A 13,743-nucleotide genomic window follows, 5' to 3' on the forward strand; every position below is an offset into this window, starting at 1 on the left:
ATTAATTGATTGTCGGGGCTTGCATTTCTTCATGCGGGAACAGGAACGACACAGCACCAATATGATGATAGGATCATTCATTTATTCTCTAAGTTTGGGTACATTTATACTGTACACAAATCTATACACACGAGTATTTCTCCTACAATTGACTGCATGTGTTGTTCGTTGTCACTTAATTGTAAAACGTAAGCAGGGAACAGAAACTAAGTGTGAGACTAAGTCACAGAGGCTTCTCACTTTGGCCTGAGATGTCTGTTTATGGACTTTTAGATTTGGGTTCTTTTTCCCTTTGAACTGACGATTGATGAGAGGGAGGCAGTTTTTTCTCTCGTTCGGTCTCAGTTGTTTATTTTTTCTTATCAGCATTACAAGGTACAAGGAGCTATGTGCACTATGATAGAAAAGAGGTAAAATGGCTAACAAAGATCTTCTTCAAGGTCTTTTATATGTCCATTTACCCAATTAACAGGTGCCAACTAAGCTATTTTCCTTAGTGACCCAATGACCCATCACCTCCGCGATGCACTGTGACATTTTCTATCCAATCACCAACTACTACCCAAAAACCTCTAGGAAAAGAACATGAAGAAGAAAGAAGAAGGACAAGAGACAACACCCTAAATCCTCCATCTTGTCTCCTGTTCTCTAAACTACTTTTTCACCCAGTGATTTAAGAAACTTTCTAATCTACACATTTACACATTTCCTATCTAACTTTAACATTTGTTTTCATGTATCACCATGAAAACATGCACATGAATTTCATATTATATGAAATTCAGTATTTCTTTGAATCTTGGAACTAAATATTAAAAGCAAGGGCACACAGTCTGTATCTCAGACTCCAACACTGAGAAAGTCATGAAAGAATCCAAACAGTGCTTGGTAAAGGACAACAACCTACAGGTATTGTTTAGGCGAGGGGTGGTGTTCCACTTAACCAACAATGGTGGATGTGTTGCTTTAATGGCCAAGGAGAGTTTTACCTCTCAGACCTTCTCGAACATGTGTATAAAAGAAGATTAAGAACAATGAACTTTGCTCTCTTGGACAATGCAGCTGAGAGAGTCATGTAGTGCTTCACCATTCCTAAAATAGTGTGACAGCTGTTCACACACCATTAGAAGCATTCTTATTGGATAATTACATTTGCGTATACCGGACCACAACTTGTTTAATTTCTCTATTTCTCATCCTGTTTAGCTCTTTCTTTGTGTTCTCTTGCTGACCACGACTGTCCCTTCCCTGTCTGATAACCCTGCTCTTGTTCTTAAGTGTTCCTCTTTATGGTCAAATTTGTTCTAACGCAGCCCAGACTCTTACATCTCCCCCTCTTTTCTTAAAAATTGGAGTAACTAAATTGTGCAACATTTGTTGAAGGCCTTGTAACAAACAAGGAAGAATCAGCATAAAACCTAGAAATACAAGCAGTAACATTATTGCCCCCTTGATCAAGGTCTGCCACCAACCCTTTAAACCTAACCTAGCAAGCCAGTCGGAAATCTTCAAAATCTTCACACCTGCATCTGTGTGCTGACAACAAAAAATCTATAGCTGCATGATTTTGCAAGGTAGCATGCCTAATACCATCAACATCAGTTAGCAACTCACTCAACATTTTCAAATTCAAATTAAGCTGTTTTTCTCCCCAACAGGCAAGATGAGCTATATTTTTCGCATTTATGGCAGCCATTCCCCCTGGTAAAAGGAAAGATATTGCGATGATAGTTGCCAATGATGGTGACTGCACATTATCATTCTAAGCCTGTTGTGGTTTTAAAGCATCAGCTAAAAAATCACTAGAAAACTTACTTATTTCTTGCCATGAGATATGGGTTAGAACAAGAGCAAAACAGGCCTAAAACTTACAAGGAACAAAGAAGGTTTCTTAACCTAACTACAAGAATAAGAAACCAGACTAGAACTTCTAGAACTCTTTTTCTTTACCACACAACCATTGTCTTGTTCACATGACAACACAGAGACAAAACCTTGGTGGTTGAAACAGTCCCAGCTTTGCTATAGTCGCTTCATCAGTCTTTGTAGAGAAAAAGAAGTTCTCTTCTGCTGATTTATGGAGTTTTTCAGAAGAAAAACTTTTTCTAATGGTTTTCTATTTTTCTGATGCCAGCCACCCGGAGAACTCTGCCATCATTTCTCTCCTCCCATTTCACACCACTCTGAGGTGTGTTATGGGCTAATGAGTCAAGAGGGGGTGTCATTTCAAGGATGAGTTATTCAAAGGCAAAAGTTCTCTTCATCTGTCTCTGTAAGCATTTCTGGAACCAGAAGTTTTCTCTTTGCCTCTTAAAGGCTGCAAATTTTTAACAACTCTCACTTCTCCATTTCTGTTCCAGCATCACATAAGATCACAACTACTTCACTATTTGCTTAAATCCACACTTTGAAATACTCTATTTCCCCCCAAATACTCTTTCATGAATTAATGGAGTTTTTTCAGAACACTATTGTCCATCTCAGTAGTTTTAGCAAAAGAATATTTCAGCTTATTAAAGCATCTCCTTATTTCTCTCTCCCATCTCAAGCTTAATTCCTTTTTTCACTCTCTTTGATAGTTTGTGTTGCCTCTTTACCTGTTGATCACGCTCTCTCTTCCCCTCTCTCCGGAAAAAAATAAAAAAAGACTAACCTGCAAGTCTCATCTGGGTAGTGAAAGGGTTCAAATCTTGCCCAGGCCTTGTAGATGCTCTTGTGATCTCTGCCGGAGCGGCGGCTGGAGCTGTCTGCGATGGAAGATTTTTCATGGCTGCTCTGGAGAGTGTGGCCACTGTCTCAGCACGCTGCAGGTCAATGGCTTTCTTCTCTTTACTCAGCAGTCTCTGGTGAAACTCAGCAGTGGCAGAAACTGCAGCCGAGCCAGGGACCGGCCTGGCCCAGCAGGCCTGCTGTGCAAGGCCCAGCGAGCCCTCCGAGAAGGGGCTCCTGACACTTCACACTCTCCATCCTCCCTGGGAAGAGTACAACTCTGGCCAGCCCTGCTCCCCCCCGCAGCCTTCTCCGGCCTGGGTGGGGGGAGGAGGAGGCTGAACTGAAACCCTGTTACTTCTTCAAAAGCCAGAAACCAAAGAGAACCAGAAATTCTCGGGCTTAGGTCTTAAGGTGGTGTTCACAGGTTGATCCCACTTCTCAATGGTGAAAACTACTGTCAATTGTCAGAAATGGCTAGTTATTGGCCAGGAGAAAAACTCCCATCTGCCTCCAGCAGCCTAAAGTTCCTTAGGTGTTTCCCTTTGTTTTCTTAAATGCTAATCCATCACGGCTGGGTACACTGGACTTTACATTCTCTCCCAACTGCCTACTTTTCTGTCCCCTCCTCTCTCTTTCTACTTCCTTTGTCTCCAGGTCTTCAACCCCTCCCCTCTCCCAGCCCACAACAGCACCCAACAAACCAAGCAGAACATATCCAAACCACAAATGGCAACACACAGAACCGGCAACACACAGAACCAGCAACTTTCCTTCTGTTATAAATACATATTGTGATATTGGCTTTTCACAAATATTAAGATGAATGGTGCATGTATAATGTTAGAATAGCTTTTGCAATGTCTTTTTCTTACTCTCCTGCTGTTAACTAGAATGGAGGCATAGATCAGAAGAATTTTAGACGTTAGGTTTAAGTCCTGTCAGAACAGACAGGATAACCTCCAGTGAACAGATGAGGGGGCCCAGGCTGCTCTCAATACTTACTGCCTGTGGAAGAACAAGCCATGGCCCAAGTTCAAAGACAATAAGAGAGAAATTAAATGCACAAAGTCAAGAAACACGTATGCTCTAGAAAGGTGGACCCAAAGAGTGGCCATGCAAAACATTTCCTAGAAAAGTCTGAATATGCATATAGTCCATACTGTACAAATGGTATATAAAGGGTGTTTCCAAAGCACCAGGTGTGCTCTTGGTAGAGAGCCAAGGCATCCAGCCCTTACTCTTTGCTTTATTTTCTGTCTCTTATTGTCTTTATTAAACCTTCTAAAATGTTACAGGAGAGTGAACCTCGTTTTTCATAATTCTTTCACCTAATAACCTTTTGGCTTCAGCAAATATCACCTCATCTCTCACAATCCTATAAAGTCTTTGTTCTTCTTCCCAAAGTTCAGGAGTTTAGCATGACCTCGGCTGAGGAGCAGCCCATCTCCATTAGTAAAGCTCACTGAAAAATATCAATTGATTTAGCTAGTTGTAATGATCATGGGTCATGTGTTTTACAGAGGGCACATAATATGAGGGACATGGATAGGTGGATCAGGATGTCTCGAGTGTTACCTCAGTCTCTCAATCCTACTTTGCCTTCTTTGGGCTCTGTTCTCTGTGGATATGACTTTCTATATTCTCCCAGCCTCCTCTGGGCTGAATTCTCTGTGAATACAGTTCTCTATAGTCCCCCAGCCTCCTCTGGGCTGAATTCTCTTTAAGATACAATTTTCTCTTACTCTCCAGCCTCCTCTGGGCTGACTTCTCTGTAGATACAGTCCTTCTTTAATTCCCCAGCCTCCTCTGGGCTGAATTCTCCTGGGATCCTCCCTCGTGGGGAGTTCCCCTTATCTCCGTCTTCGTCACTCGAAGAAAGCCCCCGGACTCATTAGGTTCAGATTTCTCGGGTTTATTAAAGGATTTTTACAGAACTTGGCAGGTCCATCCAGACTAACTGCACAAGCTTAAATCGCCACGGCCTGGCCCATCTTGTTCTAATGATACAAAATGGCCCCGAACCACGCGGCCTTTTCACCCTTGTACTAATTTCTATCCTATTAACTACTGACACGTATATTGTTATCATACCTTAACAAATAAGTTTTCTATATCTACTAACGTAATTAAAAGTGCGACTAACTCTAAACCAATTACATTCTGTGCTTTTATAAACTGCAGAAGCATGGAGAAGAAGGAAGAAGAAGGACTAAAAACTACACCCTTTTTCCTCCATCTTTACTCCATGTGTGGAACCCTCTTAAAACTTATACTTTCACCTCTGTGTCAAAAAAACTATTTTTCTACTTCTTATTTAATCTCCTACAAGCTCTGGCTTATTCAGGGATATTTAGAAGCCTTTTTATCAGTATTATATACAATTGATGTATTTTTCAGAGAATTACACAAGCAGAGAAATATTCCTGCATTTCTAGACTCCTACATCTCCCCCTTCTCTTTGCAAAAGCTTTCTCTAATTTTTGTAAAACGGCTTCTCTATCCATGAATTAGCCGAGCAAACAATGTCTTCAGACATTTTCACTTAACTAAATCACGAGCAAATTTGTATTAATTAATGCAATTAATAAAAAGATAAGGCACTAATGAAATAATTAACTGATCTTATTCTAAAGCCTTATCTTCCTTTAAAGGTTCTTAAACTTCTATTATAAACAATTCTCTTTTAAATTTTTCAGTCCACTTATTTCCTGCGTTATTGATTTTTCAGCAATTGAGATGTTGTTTTCACTCGGGATCACGTTTGTGTGCTGGCTTCCTGGCTTCTGGAGTCTACTTTCTCTCTTGCTTGTTTCTCGGTCCAGTATGGTTTCACACACTTCGCGGGAACCCACTTTGGTCCTGCATCTGTGGAGACACAAGCATATCCTTTTCCCCAGGTTATTAGTTGAAATGGACCTTCTGTTTGTTTTGACTCTAAGTTTCTAATCAAGACTAAAGGTTTCTCTTTTAGTTTTGCCTGGGTACTGTTAGAGAAATGCCTAATAATCGGTGGAATTGGTTCTGCAAAGGAGCCATTTAGAAAATTCAAGACATACAATGCCTTATTCAATCTCATCTGAGGTGTAGCTTCTGCCTCTCCTCTTTTCTGTCTGTCTAAAATAGATTTTAAAGTACGATGCGTTCTCTCAATAATTGCTTGACTTGTCGATGAATGGGGAATGCCGGCAGTGTGATAAACACCCCATTTTTTCAAAAACTCTTCAAGAGTACGATTTTTATATGTTGGACCATTGTCAGTTTTGATCTCTTTAGGTACACCTAATGATGCGAACGCTTGTAAAAAATGTTTACATGCATGTTTCGCTGTTTCTCCTGTGTGTAGAGAGGCAAAAACTGCACCTGAAAAAGTATCTACTGATACATGAATGTTCTTAAATCTCCCAAAAGATGGATATTTAGTAACATCTGCTTGCCATAATTGCAAACTCTCCAATCCTCTTGGATTTACTGCTCCTGTGGACATAGGAGGCTGTGCCAACTGGCAATCTGGGCAAGCATTTATGATGGCTTTTGCTTGCTCTTTTGAAATATGGAATGTGCGCATTAATGCTTGTGCATTCTGATGAAAGAATGCATGACTCAATTTTGCTTGTTCAAAAATATTAGGTAAAGTGTTTGAAATTATTAAAGTCAGTTTATCTGCTCGGGCATTTCCTTCTGCTAGAAAACCTGGGAGAGAAGAGTGTGCTCTAATATGTGAAACAAAATACGGGTTTTCTCTTTGTTCTATTAGTTGTTGCATACTGATGAGATAACAATACAGATTTTCATTATCTACTTCTTTCAGAAGAGATCCTTCTATTCTTTTAACAATATTTGCTACATAAGCCGAATCTGTTATCAAATTGAAAGGTTCTTGAAACAACTGAAATGCTCGAACTACAGCAGCTAATTCTGTAATTTGGGGTGAGCCTTATACAATTTGGATATCTGATTCCCACTTTTTTGTAGTGGTATTTTGCCATGTTACAACTGCCTTGTGGGTTTTTCCCGAACCATCAGTAAATAGAGTTATTGCATTTAACGGTACTTCACTCAGCTTTGGTTTTTCTTTATAACTTAATTTGGACTGTAACAGTTTATGACTAGGAAAATGACTTGAGCAAACTCCTGTAAAATTCAGCAACGCAATCTGCAAGTCATCGGACTTTTGCAATGCCCAATCTAAATAATCTTTCTTCAGAGACAGGTAGATGATAGTAAAATCTTTACCTGTCATTGTTAACAATCTTGTTCTGGCCCTGATAATTATCTGGGCTGCCATTTCTAATGCAGTATAAATTGTTTTGGGGAACCTATAGGGTAAGAATACCCATTCTATTATCAACAAAGGATCTCTTTCTGAATTGTCCCACTGGAATATAAGACCGTACAACTGAATACCCTCCCCTAATACTCCCAGAAAAAAGGGGAGAGTTCTTGAAACTCGATGAGCTTGTCTTTTCTGGAGAGCTTCAGTGATATTTTCGAGAGCTCTTTGAGCTTCGGGTGTGAGAGTTCTGGGAGATCTAAGATCAGTGTCCCCTTTAAGCAAATTAAAAAGCGGTGAGAGTTCATCATTTGTGATTCCCAAAGTTGTTCTGACCCAGTTAATTTCTCCAAGGAGTCGCTGTAGCTCTTGTAGGTTATTGACTCGAGTTCTTACTTGTATTTTCTGTGGTCTTATTTCTTGTGCTGTGATCTTCCAACCTAGATAGCTCCATGGTGAAACTTCTTGAATTTTAGAAATTGAAATTTCTAGTCCTGCTTTCTGAATTTCTATAAACATGCTGTCACGAGTTTTTTCCAGTTCTTGCTCTGTTGCTGCTGCAATGAGCAGATCATCCATATAATGAATGATCAATGCCTTTGGATGTTTTTCTCTCACCAGAGACAGGGTTCGTGCCACGAACCATTGGCAAATTGTTGGAGAATTACGGAGACCTTGTGGTAATACCACCCAATGATACCTCTGTAGAGGTCTCATTCTATTAATACTTGGAACTGAAAAAGCAAATCTTGGAGCATCTTTCGGATGAAGCGGAATGTTGAAAAAACAATCCTTGAGGTCGAAGATCATGATTGGCCAGTGTCTCGGAATCATTGAAAGCGATGGAAGTCCAAGTTGAAGGGGTCCCATTTCCTCAATGACCTCATTAATTCTTCTGAGATCATGAATCAATCTCCACGAACCTGAAGACTTTTTACGAATTACAAAAACTGGAGAGTTCCAGGGACTAGTAGTTGGTGTAATGTGACCTTTCTGCAACTGTTCTTGGACTAATTCTTCTAGAGCACTCAGTTTCTCCTTTTCTAGGGGCCACTGGTCCACCCAAATAGGGTCATCTGTTTTCCAAGTTAATTTCAAGGTGGTGAGTGCCTCAGTGGCCCCTATCAAAAATCCATTTCAATTCTCATTCCCCACTGGGATAGAATGTCTCTTCCCCACACTGTGAAGGGTCTCTGTACAACAAAAGGACACACAATAGCTGTCTTTTCTTTTGGCCCTGTAATGATGATGGGGTGTTCACTCTGCAGGCACACGGTGTTCCCTCCAATCCCTGAGAGGGCACTCAAGGGAGTTTTTAAACTCCACTCTCCAGGCCAGAGAAGATGTGAAATGACTGTGACATCCGCGCCTGTATCCACTGTCCCTTGTATTAAAACTGTATTTTTATCATATGTCAGCTTGCAAGTGATTACAGGTCGATCACGGCTAATTTGTTTCACCCAGGTAGCATGAACTTCTAGGTATTCATTGACAGATGCAATCCGCTCTCTGGTCTTTATCTTGATTGGAGTATTTGCATGTGGAGGCAGGGCAATAGCTTTAGCTATCAGTGTGTTCGCTGGAAGGGTCAATGGGGGACGTAGAGCTTTAGCTAGTACTGTTAATTCTTCATGTCTTGGTTCTAGAAGACAGGTGTCTGCTAGGGAGAGCAGGAGCTTCCCTTGGGATGAAAGAATGTAGACCCCCTCCCTCCGAATTATTATAATTTTGAAATCAGGGGCTTTCAGGCAGAGATTTGGGGATAGGAATAACAGTTCTTTACTAGTATAACCAGGTAAACAAACAAACAATAACTACAGCAATAACAAGAAAACAGAACCAGGGACCCCGGGACAGCTTTCTCGGCTGAGACGGGATGGAGGAGAGGCTTTGTTTTCACAAACCCCTCAGGCAGTCAGTCCCGGTGCTCCTGCAGGGCTCCGAGGAAACAGTCAGCTGGGACAGCAGGGACGAGCTGAGATCCTGGGCTGGTGGATGAGGTGTATCAGCAGCTCCACGGCGATGCCTGGCAGGACAGCGGGTGCGAGGCCACCAACCAAGAGGGGAGAAGGAGAAGAAGCAGCTCCGCGACCCAGCGCACCAACGTCCTTCTTCCCCGAAGCCGAGGAAAAAGCCAGCCAAAAACTGTCCCCACCCTCCTTTTTCTGCCCCCTTCTCCACCACCCTGGGCCCGGCTACTCTTTGTCCTTCGTGAGCACCCTTAAGTACTGGTAGTTAGGTTTCCCAGCACATAATGGGTAAAAATTCCCACCTAACCCTCAACACTTCATTATAATTTGCAGAGACAACACATGGATATATAATAAGTCCCAGAATAGTACATCTGTCCCTGCCTATTATCAAAAAATCCTGTCTCTTTCTTGATGCTCCGGTTGCTCCTGTATGAATTACTGCATGATCTTCATTAAAAAAACACACCATTTTTGAGGTCCTTAATTCACATTGTGCACCTGGTGGTAATAAATCTGGATCACTGGGGAATTGACAAATAGTCTTGCTAAGTGAATCAGTTTGTTGTTCCCCAATAATCACTTTCTGATTAGAAGAATTCAATAAAATTGATGTTGAGGATTTTCCCTTACCACCACTTGTGTCATCGCGCGGTGGCTCGGCGCGCTCTTTTTGAAGTTTCCCGGCATTGCCAGAGGTTTCCCATCTACATCTGTCTTGGAAAAACATTGACTAGGATGATGTTTTCCTCTTCTGCATCTAGGGCATAGAGTTTGTGCTTTCTTCTGTGACGTACAATTCTTCTTTATGTGTCCCTGTTTTCCACATTGAAAACATATTCCTTTGGAAAGTGCTGCTTCCACCTCGTCTGTACAATTAAGTTGTTGAAATCCTGATTCCATGCTCTTGAATATTTTCTGAAATCCCTCTCGTTGTTCTGCAAGTAACTTTTGAAATTCTTCTGCAGAAACGCTGGCAACTTGTGAAATGCACATCTTACTGCAGGCCTCTATCATTTCTTCAACTGTTGGATACCCTGGCAAGGCACTGATAATAAACAGAGTCGACACTCTGCATTAGCATTCGCAAAAGCAAGACCCTGAAGCAAATGTGGCTTCACATTTTCATCTGTCACCTGTCGGTCAATTGCTTGTGTGAGACGGTCCACAAAACTGGTGAAAGGCTCTGAAGGACCCTGCCTTATTTCAGTGTAAATACCTTCTGAGGATCCAGAAGGTTGAATCTGCAGCAGTGTCTTTTCAGCTGCTTCTATGATATCCCGGAGCACCTCTGGAGGCAAATCTGCCATTTGGATTTCTGGTTTATGATATGGGATATCTCCTGCCATCTGGGCTACTGTAATGTGTGCATATGGTCCTCTTGCATATTTATCTCTCAATTCTTGGAGGGCTTTTCTCCATTTCTTATTCCATAACATATATTGTGACTCTGTAAAAATTGTTGTTGCTATATATTTGCAATCATAAGGTAGCATTTCATGACTGCGAAAGAGGCCTCTCAATAATTGTTTAAAATACAGAGAACCAAGTCCTCTCTTTTCTACTGCATCCAGTAGGTCTTTTAAAAGTGAGCCATCTATTGGCTCCCATCTCGGGGCATCCTCCCTTCTTCCAAGTCTCACTGGTAGAACAGCAATATCCTCAATATTTCCAGGAGCATCCATTCCTCCCCCTTCTCTTTGAGGAAGGGTCCATATTGATTTTTGTTTTTGTTTTATTCTAATTTGCGGTATCATAGGGAAATTTTGTGATTGTGAGAATTGAGTAAAACTAGGATCAATTAGATCCTGGAAATCTAAAGAGTGATGTAATCTTTTTGAAGAGGAGGAATATTTTTTTGAAAACAAATCCAATTTTGAATCTATATTTTGAAAAGCTGATTTGTCAGCTTGAAGGAAAAAGTCTTGTGCTTTAAATGACGACAGTGGAATTCCTTCACTAGCAGTAATGGTTAAAATACTGTCATCCTCCACATGCTTTGCGCTTGTAATTTCAGATGATAATGAGGGCTGGTGTAATGCTGTTTGCCCATGTGATGCTGTTGTTTCAGCAATCGGCTGTAACTCCTTTGTCACTGTTGAATCATTAGTACTTGTTCTTATAATTCCTAAGAAATATGAGAAAAATTCTAAAAATGCAGAATCAGGGGGATAATTCTCTTTAAGAGATAAATCCCTTTCAGTACTAATGATGCTTATAGTAGACAATTTTTTCTTTGTTGCTAGATCGTCTTCATGTTTAAGTTGCGCAGGCTCGGAAGCTATGCCGGACTGCGCATGCGCGGTTTGGCAGGGGGCTTCCCCAGTCTCCGCCTTGATGGATTGGAGCCTCTGCGTCATAGACCGCGTCACGGGTCTCCCTTCGGGGCGTGCCTTTATGGCTTTGGCCGGCCCCCTTGCTTTTCCTGCCTTTTTAAGGCGGCGCTTTGGTATTGCTCCTAATTTCTCCCCATTATATCCGGGGTCTGCGTGCGGCGCGGCCAATCTGCCGTTTCCCGCCGCTCTTTGTGGCTCCTCCTCTTGGGCAGCCTCTGATTCCGCCTGCTGGGCGGGTATATCTGAGCTAGCCTGCTGGGCATGCTCTGTTTCATTATTTTTTTCTAATATCATCTCCGGGCTATTAGCTTTGTCAGAGGGCGGGGAGAAATCCCTCCCTCGCTCTGGCTCCTCTGACAGAGGCGGGTAAGGGGGTTGTTCTATAGGCGTGGCTTTAGAAATATCATGAATACTTTCTAGTACTTTCTCCACCCCCCCCGCTACTTTTTCTGATTCTAATAATTCCATAAAGACTTTATGCCATTCTTCATATGTTCGCGCGCGACTTTTCTCTTTGCAATATTGCAGCAAACTGCTCACTTTGCTTTCTGGAGTTTCAGTGGGACCTATTTGGTGCTCCGCCGCCTCCCGCAGTCCTCCCTCCTCCCGCACAATATCCGAAGGGGTGGGGTTAAGGGTAACCATGCCGCTGAGGCTTTTTGGAGCTTCCCGCTGCTTCAGAAAGGGCAGTTCAATATCTCTCCCCTCCCCACTTTTCAGGGTAGGTAATTTCGGAAAATGATACTGATACATTACATCAAAAAGAATATCACATCTCTCTATCATTTTTTCTGGTACCCATGTCTCTGGGATTTTTGATTCTTGTAATCTCATTTTTATAGTTGCCCATACACACGGCTGAAATATCTGCTCTTCAGTTACCCTAGGGTAATTTTCTTTTATCCACAATAACAATAATTCTAATTCATTCCTAGGAATTTTATAATGATACTGTTCAATAACAGTCTCTAATTTTTCTAAGATTGCCTGTTCTCTTCTAGAGATATTTGATCCCATCTCGTAAGGTTGGAACGAGCTTACCGGTTCAGATGGCTATCTACGAGGATTACCGACCAGCAGAATCCAGCGTCCGGAGTTCAGGGCCCTTGGAACTTCGGAGTTTGATAGCAGATGGATGGTCCGAGATCCGGAGTTGTGATCCAAACAGGCGTTGATAAAGATTTTTGTGAGCTATATATAGCACACACACGGGGCACCACTTGTTACCTCAGTCTCTCAATCCTACTTTGCCTTCTTTGGGCTCTGTTCTCTGTGGATATGACTTTCTATATTCTCCCAGCCTCCTCTGGGCTGAATTCTCTGTGAATACAGTTCTCTATAGTCCCTCAGCCTCCTCTGGGCTGAATTCTCTTTAAGATACAATTTTCTCTTACTCTCCAGCCTCCTCTGGGCTGACTTCTCTGTAGATACAGTCCTTCTTTAATTCCCCAGCCTCCTCTGGGCTGAATTCTCCTGGGATCCTCCCTCGTGGGGAGTTCCCCTTATCTCCGTCTTCGTCACTCGAAGAAAGCCCCCGGACTCATTAGGTTCAGATTTCTCGGGTTTATTAAAGGATTTTTACAGAACTTGGCAGGTCCATCCAGACTAACTGCACAAGCTTAAATCGCCACGGCCTGGCCCATCTTGTTCTAATGATACAAAATGGCCCCGAACCACGCGGCCTTTTCACCCTTGTACTAATTTCTATCCTATTAACTACTGACACGTATATTGTTATCATACCTTAACAAATAAGTTTTCTATATCTACTAACGTAATTAAAAGTGCGACTAACTCTAAACCAATTACATTCTGTGCTTTTATAAACTGCAGAAGCATGGAGAAGAAGGAAGAAGAAGGACTAAAAACTACACCCTTTTTCCTCCATCTTTACTCCATGTGTGGAACCCTCTTAAAACTTATACTTTCACCTCTGTGTCAAAAAAACTATTTTTCTACTTCTTATTTAATCTCCTACAAGCCCTGGCTTATTCAGGGATATTTAGAAGCCTTTTTATCAGTATTATATACAATTGATGTATTTTTCAGAGAATTACACAAGCAGAGAAATATTCCTGCATTTCTAGACTCCTACATCGAGCACCTTCCAAGTAACCCAGCCCACGGGGAATGGGAATGAGAAGAAAAGAAGGCTACTTGCTCCAACTGATTCAGAGAGATCCCGTTGGAGACACGCCTAATGGACTCTTTCCCTTTGTTCAAATCACAGGACTTTTATGTTGCTATATTTTATATATTAGTAAAGGCCTGCATGCACAAACCAGCCTTTGAAATAAGTCGTGATATTAAGGGCTAAAGTCCTTGAAACCTTCATGCAGAAGAGAGAGTAAAGCAAAACAATATCCCTGTGTGTAAGAGAAAAAATGTAAACTGTGTGTGTTAGCCAATAGTTGCTTGCTCTGCCTGCAGACCCTGTAGAACCCTATAAAAGTGT

This window comes from Poecile atricapillus, chromosome 15, assembly GCF_030490865.1.
Source record: "Poecile atricapillus isolate bPoeAtr1 chromosome 15, bPoeAtr1.hap1, whole genome shotgun sequence".
Classification (NCBI taxonomy): Eukaryota; Metazoa; Chordata; class Aves; order Passeriformes; family Paridae; genus Poecile; species Poecile atricapillus.